Source organism: Apteryx mantelli, chromosome 5, assembly GCF_036417845.1.
Source record: "Apteryx mantelli isolate bAptMan1 chromosome 5, bAptMan1.hap1, whole genome shotgun sequence".
NCBI lineage: Eukaryota > Metazoa > Chordata > Aves > Apterygiformes > Apterygidae > Apteryx > Apteryx mantelli.
In genome coordinates, this window is record NC_089982.1 from 21,222,460 (window position 1) to 21,233,516 (window position 11,057).

Sequence of the window (11,057 nt, forward strand, 5' to 3'; positions counted from 1 at the left end):
ATATTTTGAAAGAAGGATCTGGTGCACAGACTTTCAAGACTGGGAATCTTTCTGTTAAGTCAATGCTAGATTTATTTAAGGAAATCACTTGAAGAGTAGTGGACCCAGATGGAAGAAGTTCTAGAAGATAACAGTTAAATATACTAATAAAGAAAAGAAGGGGTTATAACAGAGGCACAAAAGGCATATTATTTAGATCCTAGAGTTTAAATTCAATACAGAAAAGAAAAGGAAATTTCTGATGAGTTCGAGTATTAATAACAACTTTTCTCAATACTGGAATACAGAAAGTTCACTGTCCCTCAGGTCAGTGCTTTCAGTCCTACCCATGTTCATATAACGGCTAAAAGCCTGATATTTGGTGGTCTGCATAAAGTGTGTTTGATGATAGCTGCTCATTTCTTGTTAATCCACAATGCATACAGGAAAAACCCCCGTACCGCTTCCCCACTGCAAGAGGCACGCGCTTGCCTATGTGCTGGTGTTAACAGGCAGCGCCGAGGCAGCATGGCTGTAACAAGACCTGTCCTGCTCTCCAGTCCTACAGGCACTCCCCCGCGTCAGGGTGAAGTGCAAGGGCAGGGAGTGAGAAATGCGTAACTGGGAATATGCAGTCACATATGTGAGACAGACAGTTTATATTTCTGGCTCCAGTTTCTGTTGTATGAACGGGATTTTTTCCCAATAGTGCCAAGCCAATCCAAGGACTAATAAAATATATGCAAGCTTGTAGTGCGTCGGCAAAGTGCTTTCTAAAGGCTGGGAAATTTTATTTATTTTATTTTTTATCTTTTAGATGAGGAGTTGAATAGAAGGGTTAGTAGCCTGCTGTTGCTTAGGTGCTGAGAATTCTTAACTCTCAGCAGGACTTCGGGTGTAATCATTATTTAGAAAATCAGTTCACAATCAGTGCTAAATATCACTGCACTAAACTACTGCTACTGTGAAAACTGTTCCCTTGTCTGAACGGAGCTTGTTCTGTTTTGAATGATCAGTTGCTTTTTCCAACATCTGAAATGAGTTAGGAGAGGATGGAAAATGTCATACCTGGATGCCTGGAAATAAACAAACATTGCTACTCAAATGTGTTTTCAAAAGTTTTTTTTTTTTAATAAAAATAAACTTGCTGCTAATTGTTTTAAGCTTGCCTTTCTCCAGTAGATAAACAGTATTAATTAATGTAATTGGTCACTAATTGTTTTATTGGTTTTGTGTCTTCTTCCTGGGAAACACTCCACTGAACTAGACCTGATGGAAAGCCACAGCTTTCACGGTGAGAAGTGGCAGCACGCAGAGAGGAATTGTGTGGAAACGTGCTTGAGTTCATGATGAGGAGAGCCGAGCTTTCAGGTAACATTTCTCCCCTCATCGCAGCTCTCTGTTCTCTAGAAAAACAATGGAAGAAGTGTGCAGCTAACCAGAAATAGAGCAATCGCTAAGTCGTCTTTTGGATGGCTGAGTGTGGCAGGAGGCTATTTGCTTTGGACTGAAGTGATTTCTGTCATGGCAATACACAAGATAGGCGGCCACAGTGCAGAAACTGAGTTGCAACATGGCCAATGAAACAGTGAATAAAAGGCAAGGCATTTGAGAGATGCTACTTTGTGGTTGAACCAAGGTCTGTTGGGTTAGGATAGGTGTCTATCAAGACATTGGTCTTCCTCCTCCTGCAAATGCTGCTACTGTCATCTAGTATTGGAGCCCAGGAACAGCAATACATTGTGTGTCTAGCAAAAGTAGTGGAGAACTGTGCGTTCCCATTATGCTATGTGTAGCTTGAGCCTTTGTGAAAAAAATGTGTGCGGCTGTATGCTTATTTTAGATTGGATTCTGTTGTCTTTGCTACGACTGTGACTGGTAAATCTTGCTCTGTTAAGCTGAGCTCTTCCCTTGAACTTGAGCATCTTGCCTCTGGAAGAGCTGATAGAAGCAACTGTAGGGCCCTGCCTTAGCAGCTGGTGCAAAGTCTACACCTTTACTTAAACTAGTGCTGCAATGCTCATAAAGTTTCAACTCAGCTCAGGTGTTTGCTAGGTGAATACGGTTCTTTTTAGAATTCCTGAGCATCCACATAATTTGTTGGGGAGGATGAGCAAAATGGGCAAAAGTGTCTTTAAGTCATTTAAATCATTTTAAACCAAAAGAATAATTCCCTTGGACTGTCCTTCAGCTGGCATCTTCCCAGTTTCCTTGTGGATCCTATGAATTCTAGGCATTTTAGCCTCTAAAGCAAATGATATTTCTTTTCTTGTAGAGTGTTCTTGTGCTTTCTATTTCTCTTCTAAATAGACATCCAAGAAGACAAGCAGCTTAAACACATACTCTGGGGCAGAGCTGGTAGACACCCTCCCCCCTCGAATTACTTTTCAGTGAACATTTTGGAATTTTAATGAAAAGTGTCTTGTTTCTGCAGAAATCTGACTTGTTGTGTGTTGAAGATCTAAAGACTGAAACCTTAAGAAATATTTCAGTTCAGGGTACCCTGTTACAGTGCATTGTATGAGCTACTGTTCAGATAGCTTGTACCTGTTATCCTCTCCAACTGTGCTCACCCCTAGTTAATGTGTATGCGTTATATCCCACCAATGGGTCCCACAGTGGTAGTGCCTCCTTCTTTCATGAAGAATTACTGTGGCTCATCATGGGTGGTGTAGTTGTGACCTGCAGAAGCAAGAGCAATGAGTACAGCATTTCTGAATCCAAACTATTTGGGTTTTAGATTTTTTTTTCCCTAAAAACATGCACTGTGCCTGTGAGAATTCTAACCAATTTCTGTCTGTATTAAAAATTTATGTGGAAATACATTCTGATTTCTGACCAGCTGCAGTTTGAGGACAGAAAGATATTCCTAAAATAGCTTTCCTTCCTAGTGTTTTACCATCTTAAACTAGTAGTGGCTAGTAATTCAGAGCTAATAGAGTCAAGCCCTCCTCTCATTCTTCTTTTTTTTCCCATACTATCAACAAGCAAAAGCTGGAAAAGGTGGAGCAGAGGGCAGGAGATAAGGGGAAATGAATTATTTGCAGAAGAAAGGAGATGAACACAAAAATATTCACATGGTTTAATTTCTTTGGGACATGAAAGATGATTTTCTGGCTCAGTATGTATGCTCATGTGTGTGTTCTCAGAAATAATCTTTGTAATCTGGCAGAGTGGAGGTTTTTATAGGCAATCTCAGCTTTCCCACTTATTTTACACATCAGCCACTGCTGCATGGTAACAGTTATTTAAATCTATTTATTTAGATCCCAAATTTTAACCATTGCAAATGAATATTTGAGATCTACTGAAAGTGATTGCTTATAGAGATTGCACGGTTTAGAGTAATGTTTGCTCTAGGTTCTGTCCCAAAAGAGAATTTGTTAGTTCTGCTCGCACTATGGGGAAAGAGTTGTCTCTAGGATGCTGTCAGACTGACTGGCTACAGCGCGTTTGATGTGCCCTTCCTAGGGACACTGCCGTAGTGGTAGCTGCAGCGTGGTAGTCTTCGTTACGGCGTGTTGGGCTGATACCCCCCGAAGCTGCCTGTCCCCTTCTGAACTGATGGCTGCTGCCCCCTTAGCAGGGGCAGCAGAAGTGAAGAGACACCAGCTCTTCTGTGGCCATCACTCCCAGGCTGACGGGTAGGTCTGGGGCACCAATGTACTGACTGACCAGCGAGGGTGTTTTAAGTGACTCTGCTGGACTGCAGATTGCAGTGGCTGAAGATCTGGCGCATGATTATTCCTGCTGCTGCTAAGTTTAGAGGTGGGTACCAGATGCCAGTGGTGCCTCTGAAACCACATCTGAAATGTCTCAGTATTCCAGAGCCCGAGAGTCAGCCCTGGGTGATCCACTGATGCAATGGTTTTCCCTATCGCTAGCGTGTAGATTAGTGTGAAGAGTGAAGCAGGGAGGCGACCAGCATAATTTGCTCACTCTGACTGGTTGCTAGTACCCAGGATTTCAGAAATGAGAAGTTGTATTTTTACAAAAACTGGAATGAAAACTGCAGTCAAGATGCACTAATTGTGGCTGTTAAGGCCTGATATATGAAATAAAGCACATCTATAGTAGGTGATGTTCCATATACTTTTATTTTTAATTGGCGTGTACTTATGTGAATGTCTCATAAAAATGCCAGTTTAACATAGCATTGAAGCTTTCTGTTCCATTTCAGGACAAGAAGCTGTGTTTTATATACTGATCTGGCATCTCCATCTTCCTCCATTTATGTATGGACATATTTCTGGAGTCCACGGCTATTCTACTCTTGGCCTCCCAAATGAGTCTGCCAACAAAGTTTTCACAATTTTGCAATGTGGACAGTTGTCTGTTGGGAACTGGATGGAGCTTGCCGATCTGATTTTGCCTAGATTACCAAGAAATTGCTTGAAGGTTTTGTATTTCCCTGAATTAAGAGTGCGGTACAGTAATTTTGATTGTCCCGCTGTGGAATAAAGTTTTGCATAGTTAAATGATGCCATTGCTGGTATTAACTGGCTTTGAGGGAACACTGTTTTTCCTGGAATGTCTTAAAGGTGAATTCTTTCTTTCCCATAGAAAGTGAGTTTAGAAAACGAACGTATAAAATACTTAGCAACTGTGGAGTGTATTTTCCCCTTGATGTGTGTGCTTAATTCCTATTAAACTGAAAGAGGAGAGACTACACCACTGAACGTGCGTGTAGCATTTTGATATGCTCCCAGTTGGTAAAAACAAGAGCGACACTGACAGCTGCTGCCAGTGTCAACAGTCTGGTAGGATGAAGTGTGGCGAGCCCCCAACTGTTTCCCATTGAAATGAGTTATGAGTTCTCACTGTTCAGAGGCACCCTGATAAGAGGTCGTTTGAGTAGGGTTGCGAGCCTTGGGGAATATCCACCTGGCAGGAAGGTCCTGTCCTTCGAAGAAAATAAAATGCGGAAAAACATTTCAGTGCAGGGGGAGTTAAAATTAGGAGAGAGGATGTTATAAACCCCACTGACCAGAGCCTGCTGAAGCCTGGGCTGGAGGTAGTCCTCAGCTCAGAGAATAGGATGTGTTAAGGATGGGGAATGCTCTAAAGGAAATGCAATGAGGCAACATGAGATGACTTGGGGGCTCACCCACCTTCCAACATCAAAGTCTGACTGCAGGGAATGCTTGGTCATTTGCTGCCTAATATTTCATACTCTATATTGATGCCAAAATTATTGGCCTGCCTTCTTAGTGCTACTAATAGTACTTCATTCAATTCACTCACTTCCCTAATCCACTTGTAACTGTCCCTTTTTCCACCAAAGAAACGTCACATGGGGACAATAAAACAAACTGCTTAGACTTGATGAGCAAGAGCTAATATTATCTGTGGTCTGTAATTGTGTTACTTCCCATTTAGAATACTGAGGGCTCCCAAGATATTTTTTTTGCTGCCATCTAAATAATGTGTGAAGTATTTCATAGAACCATTCAGTGTGAAAGGTGCCTAACAGATTTTGTAGTCCATTTCCTGGGATTATGGCAGAATTAACTTCATTATCCCTAAGTACTCCATAACAGATGGGTGTTTAGCCTGGTCTGAAAAATCACCAAAAGCTCATAATTCCCCCCAAATATACCTTTGGATAGTTTGTTCCTACAGTTATCAAATATTCCATCAAAGTTTTCCCTGCTGTGCTACAAAACTGTTACTGCTTGACTCTTTAGAGGAGTTAGACCAGGGCCTCTTTTTAAATCCTCCATTTCTTCACTCTAAAATACCAACTTTGTCCCCTTTCTCTCTTCCTCTAAAAATAAGGATTGTCACCTCTAAATCTCTGTTTTTAGCTTAAATCAAAGATGGGATGGCATTTTGAATTTTGGTTTTTGTTTTTTCAGCACAGTGTTTCCTAATACAGCTCAGTGGTATGTTTTCCTTTTAGAGAAGAAGCATTGCTTCTGTTCACAACTCCCTAGATTTTTGTGGGAGCAGTAATATTAGTCGCTATCCCATTCTATAAATTTTGCACTTCATTAGACTTCCCAGTATATATGAATCATTTATGTCCACCCATGTTGGTTCTCTTTTTTTGTTGTTTTTTTGTTGGTTTCCAACCATTTCTTTAGGTTCTTTTATCACTGATCGTTTCCTGCTGACTGATTTAACAATGACCATTAAGAATTACTTCTGGTCAGATGTTTGTCCAGTGATGTGTTTGCTTAATCACCCTGTAAAACCTTGCTCTTGAGATTGGTCCAACAGTGATGCCACATAGCCGTAATCCCTTGATTTTCATCTGCTGCTTTTCCTTTCCCGTGTCAACTAGTTAGGAAAACTATGGAATAAAAATAGTTGAGTTGCTGCTATTATCTTGGCTTCAGCTAACAAGTTGAATAATTGCAAACCATTCTTTCCTGTCATTGGGGAGGAGAAAACCCAGAATAACTGAACAAAATAACTGCTCAATTTTAGCTGAACAAGGAGCTCCCCCCCAAAACAGTAATGTGACAGAAAATCCATAGGAGACCCTGAGCAATCCTGAATCAATAATCTGTGGCACGTTTGAAAGAAAGGTACTGAGTCCTCCCAACTCAGGCCACCTAATACACCCATCATGAGAAGTCCATTAACCATAGGAGAATTATAAAGAAGATGATAACGGAGTCATCCCATCTTTCCTTCACAATGTGTTTGTGAGCTCTCATTTGAGTAGGGCCAGTGAAGACTGAATCTTTCTGCATGAGTTCTACAGTATATGTAATAGTTTCATAAGCTGAATCTGAAACAAGAAATGTAGCCCAGGGGCAGCTGGTCTCTCTCTCTCTCTCTCTCTCTCTCTCACTCTCTCTGTATAAAAATATATAAACAATTATTTATTATATTGATGATTTTTTCTTTTTTTCTATTCTGTTAGCACATGGGATGTCAGATTTATCATACATTTTGTACTTAATTAGCAGCAGAAAATAATATGCTGATATGGATTGTAATTTTAATGTATACTTTCAGAATCTAAACTACATTTTCAGGTAGACTGAAAATCTGTATGATTGGTCCCCATTAGAATATACAGGGTTCATAAAAATCTGAAATGCAAAATGCCCTACTGCTGACTACAGTTGGTTGTAGTAGAGATTGCTTGGAGTTGTCTGTGGATGTACCTATATTCACCATGGTTCAAGTTGTGCTTATTTCCATAGCTGTTCCTGAGTCTACAGAATGACTTGCATAAGATGTGCATAGTTTAGCCCTATTTTTGAAATATGAAGTGGATATTTTATCCACTAAGCTACTCAATATTTGGCTACTACCAAAGGAATTTGCAGGGTTTGCATTAGCCATGGGAGGGCTCTCTCACCAAGTCTCTCAGTGCAATATGAATTCATTGAAAATCACAGGGGAAAAAACACAAATAATTAAATAATCAAACATAAAGGTGACAGCTCGAACAAAATCTTCTCCCTGTTTTATATTAAACCTATTTGTTTGAAAAGTCTTGTAGAAGTCGTACTTTACTCCATGTCTCATTTTGTCATCCCTGTGTCAAATAATTCTTTACTTCTGATTTCTACTCTGGGATGGAACTGAGAACTTATTTGTGCAATGCTGTGCTGCTACAAAAGTATCAAGAACAATATTCTTTTGATATTTGGAGCTCCAACGTTTCTCCAGAAACAGGGTACCTATTTCAGCAAAACCAGGTTAGTAGTCCTATTGTAGTTCTTTTTAGACAATAAAAAGAGAAAAGTTTGCTTGAAAAGTTTGCTGAAGGAGAACAATGCTGATTCTGAGATGCTTGATTCTATTCAATTATTTTAACATAACTCAGTTGCTGGAATTTTGGTGATTAATACCCAAATCTTTTCACTTTGTTTCTGAAGACCAGTCAACACTTGCAGCAAAATCTTAAGCTTATTTCTAGAGTTGCCATATAAAACAAACTGAGATTCTTAATCCAGTGCATCATTCTGATATATTTAGACCTGACGGGGACAATAACGATCATCTAGTCTTCCTCTTGCACAACATTTGCCAAAGATTTAGAGTGTTTGAAAGCTGTCACAGTTCTAGGTATTTTGTTCCAATGGTCAAATATTCTTACTTAAAATATTGTGCCTTGTTATTTTCAGGCTGTGCCTGACAGCTGCTTTCGGGGTTTGGATTTCCTTGGCTATTATCAGCTGAAGAGACCTATGTTTTCAGGTGTTTTCTTCTACGTGCATACTTACTGTTACATCAACAACATCTCAACAAATTAAATTGGATTGAGTCTTTCACAGGAGAGCAGTGTGATCCATTTTGTAAACAGTATTTATTATTTTCTTCTCTGACTCATCTTCATTTTTACCATGCTTTTTAAAGTGCAGACACCACAGTTCTATTAATGTAAGTACCAATAATCCATTTTCATTTTATATGCTACTAACAGTAGAAAGAAGCCGCAATTCAAGAGAGCACTGAAACATTTGTCAAACTATAATCGCACAGTTAAGCCCCACTGACGTGATACTTCATGAAATCCTTAGTTTCAGCATGTACCTAAGTGCTGCCCTCACTGGACACAGACAGACACACGTGCTAAAATGATATTCTTGGCTGAGGCAGAGCAGAACATCTTTATTGGGGTGATAAAGCAAGTGGACCAGGCAGTGCTCTTTAATAGTTTTGATTTACCACATTTTATTTCCAAGGCAGGTTTGCCCAGAAAAACACATCAATTTCTGGAAGCAGTTACATGCAGGTGTTTGTTTTTTGTTTTGTTTTTTACTTGTTAACATTTTAATATAACCAACACTGGGGCTTAAGAGCAGACTCTATTATATATCTTTTTTAGTCTCTCTCTGTTATCATTTTATAGGCTTTAATATCTTTACTGACAAGGTTCAGTACTATATAAGCAATATTCAGTATGTATCCATAACAAATTCTTTCAAGAAATGTTTAAGAGTTGTTTGGAATTCTTGTTTCATACCTGTTTTAAAGAGAGTCAGTTGCCCTATGCCATCTCTTAAATTAACCCTCTGCAACCTGCATTTCTTGTTTGCTTTCTGTAGAAGTAATGTTTTATCCAAAGGACGCAGAAAGTCCAAACTCCAAAAGGAAGACAGAATGCACTATTTGTACCCTGTGGCTTATAAGCTTGCTGAAGTGTGTAGAAATGTGTGAAGGTAAGATTTTACTTTTCCCAAAGCCTTGTTGGAGGTAGTGAAGAAACAGTCTAGGCATGATACTGGATTAAAAACTAATAAAAAGAAGTTAGCGGATTATAGAAGCAGGAAAGAATAATCTCCAGAATACTTTGTTGTGTTTACCCCATGTGTCAAACATCAACTCCTTTTTCTCTTTTTTCTCCGAAGACAATGGCATTGCTGATAGTTTCTTTAGAACATTTACAAGTCGGCTTTGCTGGAACCAAACTTGTGCTCAGCACGTTTAGTTGAGGCCACACAGCAAGAAGCCGAAAGGAAATGCCAAGGCGGCCCCTCCAGATCTATAATACCTGTTTACATTTTCTGCTGTACCAAAAAGCAACTTGTTGAATCATCAAAGAAATCCCTGAGGCCACATTTATGTCATAAGTTCTGTGTGTTACAGAGGGTGAAGCTTTATGCCATTTCAGTGACAACTTAAATCTCAGCTAAATATGTTTGTATAGCCACATCACCTTGCGCAGTGGTTTTGTCAGACTTGCGAAGCCAAGAAAGGTCAAGCACTTCAATGGACTAGCCTTAGATAAAATGCAGGGTTGGTGATTCAGTTGTAGGTATTCACTGGGACAGTAGTTATATCAGTCTCTGAAGCTGGTTAAAGCGGTGCTGAGCAGCAGGAAAGAAAATGTAAAATTAAGATGAAAAATACAGCATAGATATTAAGTCCATAAGAGATATTAGAATGTAGCTGTGCGCCTTCTTTTTGCAAGTTACAAACTATTTTGAAGAAGCAACAGAAGGATGTGCTATCTTTTTGGTTAGACAGATCTGGTAATGAGGATCCTCCAGGAATCTGAATCGGAAGTTACCTTTTAAATCAAAATTATATATGGAGTAGATTCTGATCTTGCAACTGGATTGAGAGAGAACTTTGCCCTTTATAACCAAGTATCCAATTTGGGAGAATTTTGGTTTTGGTTTGTTAGCACCCTTTGGAAATCTTTGTGAGGGAAAATTCTGTATTGTAAATGGAAGTTTATTTATGTTTCCAGGTATGTGCTTGTAAGACAGGGAATTATCCCAATTCATTTCGTTGTGCTGGATACCTTGCAGTGAACCTTAAAAAACAAATGTGGCTGATCTTTTGTAGTCTGTAATGTCACAGTATATATATTTGCCTGATTTGAACTGAAATCTGATCTCTGAAAAATATCTAAGATATGGTATTGCTGTCTTAGGCTGTATTACCTTCCTTTTGGTAACTGATTTTTTTTCCAGAAAGGGAGCTTCAAATCAAAGGTAACAATTGCAGTTGTGCTGTATACAAGAAAGTGGAAGAACTGTGTGTGTTTCTTCTTAGCAAGATAGGACCCATATTGGTGAACTAAATGGAAGCACAATTTACTAAGATGTTGTGGACTGCCAAGGATGACTCGTGGTTAGACTAATACTTTTGATGATTAGCCTTATGCTAGAATGGCACCCTGAAGGTGGGGAGACCCAGGTAGATATTAGTGAACCCTCATTAGGCCTCTTTGAGAGTTTCTTCATTTCATAGATGGAGACATGGAGGCAAAAGGTGCCTGTTAGTAGAAAACCGTGATTTAGTCTCCTCTGTTAGTAGAATTCAGTAGTGTCTTTTTTCCAGTTTCCTCCTAATTCCTGTGGATCACAGTGCCTCTACTGATGTAGATTTGCTTTTTTTCATAGGTGTAGTGTCCAAACATATTCGTCACAGTCTGTAAGTAGCAAGCATGATGGTAGCTGTTGGGGAGGAGGGGGAGTAAGAGGGATGTTGACTCCAGTGCTCTCTTTCTCTCTTGTAATACTGTGATAGCTGAATACTGTCTGTCAGTTACCAGCTACGCTATATTTTTATTACAGTATATACAATAGATCTATATATAAGTCATTATGAATAGCCATCTGTAACATGTGCTTTGTCAAACATTTTACAGATAAAACAGA

At 39.4% G+C, this 11,057-nt stretch overlaps 1 long non-coding RNA gene across 1 annotated transcript; it reads left to right on the forward strand.

Moving 5' to 3' along the window:
• Positions 1–1,142: 1,142 nt before the first annotated feature.
• LOC106491920 (uncharacterized) lies at positions 1,143–9,101 on the forward strand. The gene is made up of 3 exons (XR_001293833.2): positions 1,143–1,350; positions 8,070–8,325; positions 8,994–9,101. It is a non-coding gene; the product is annotated as an uncharacterized lncRNA (long non-coding RNA).
• Positions 9,102–11,057: the final 1,956 nt, after the last annotated feature.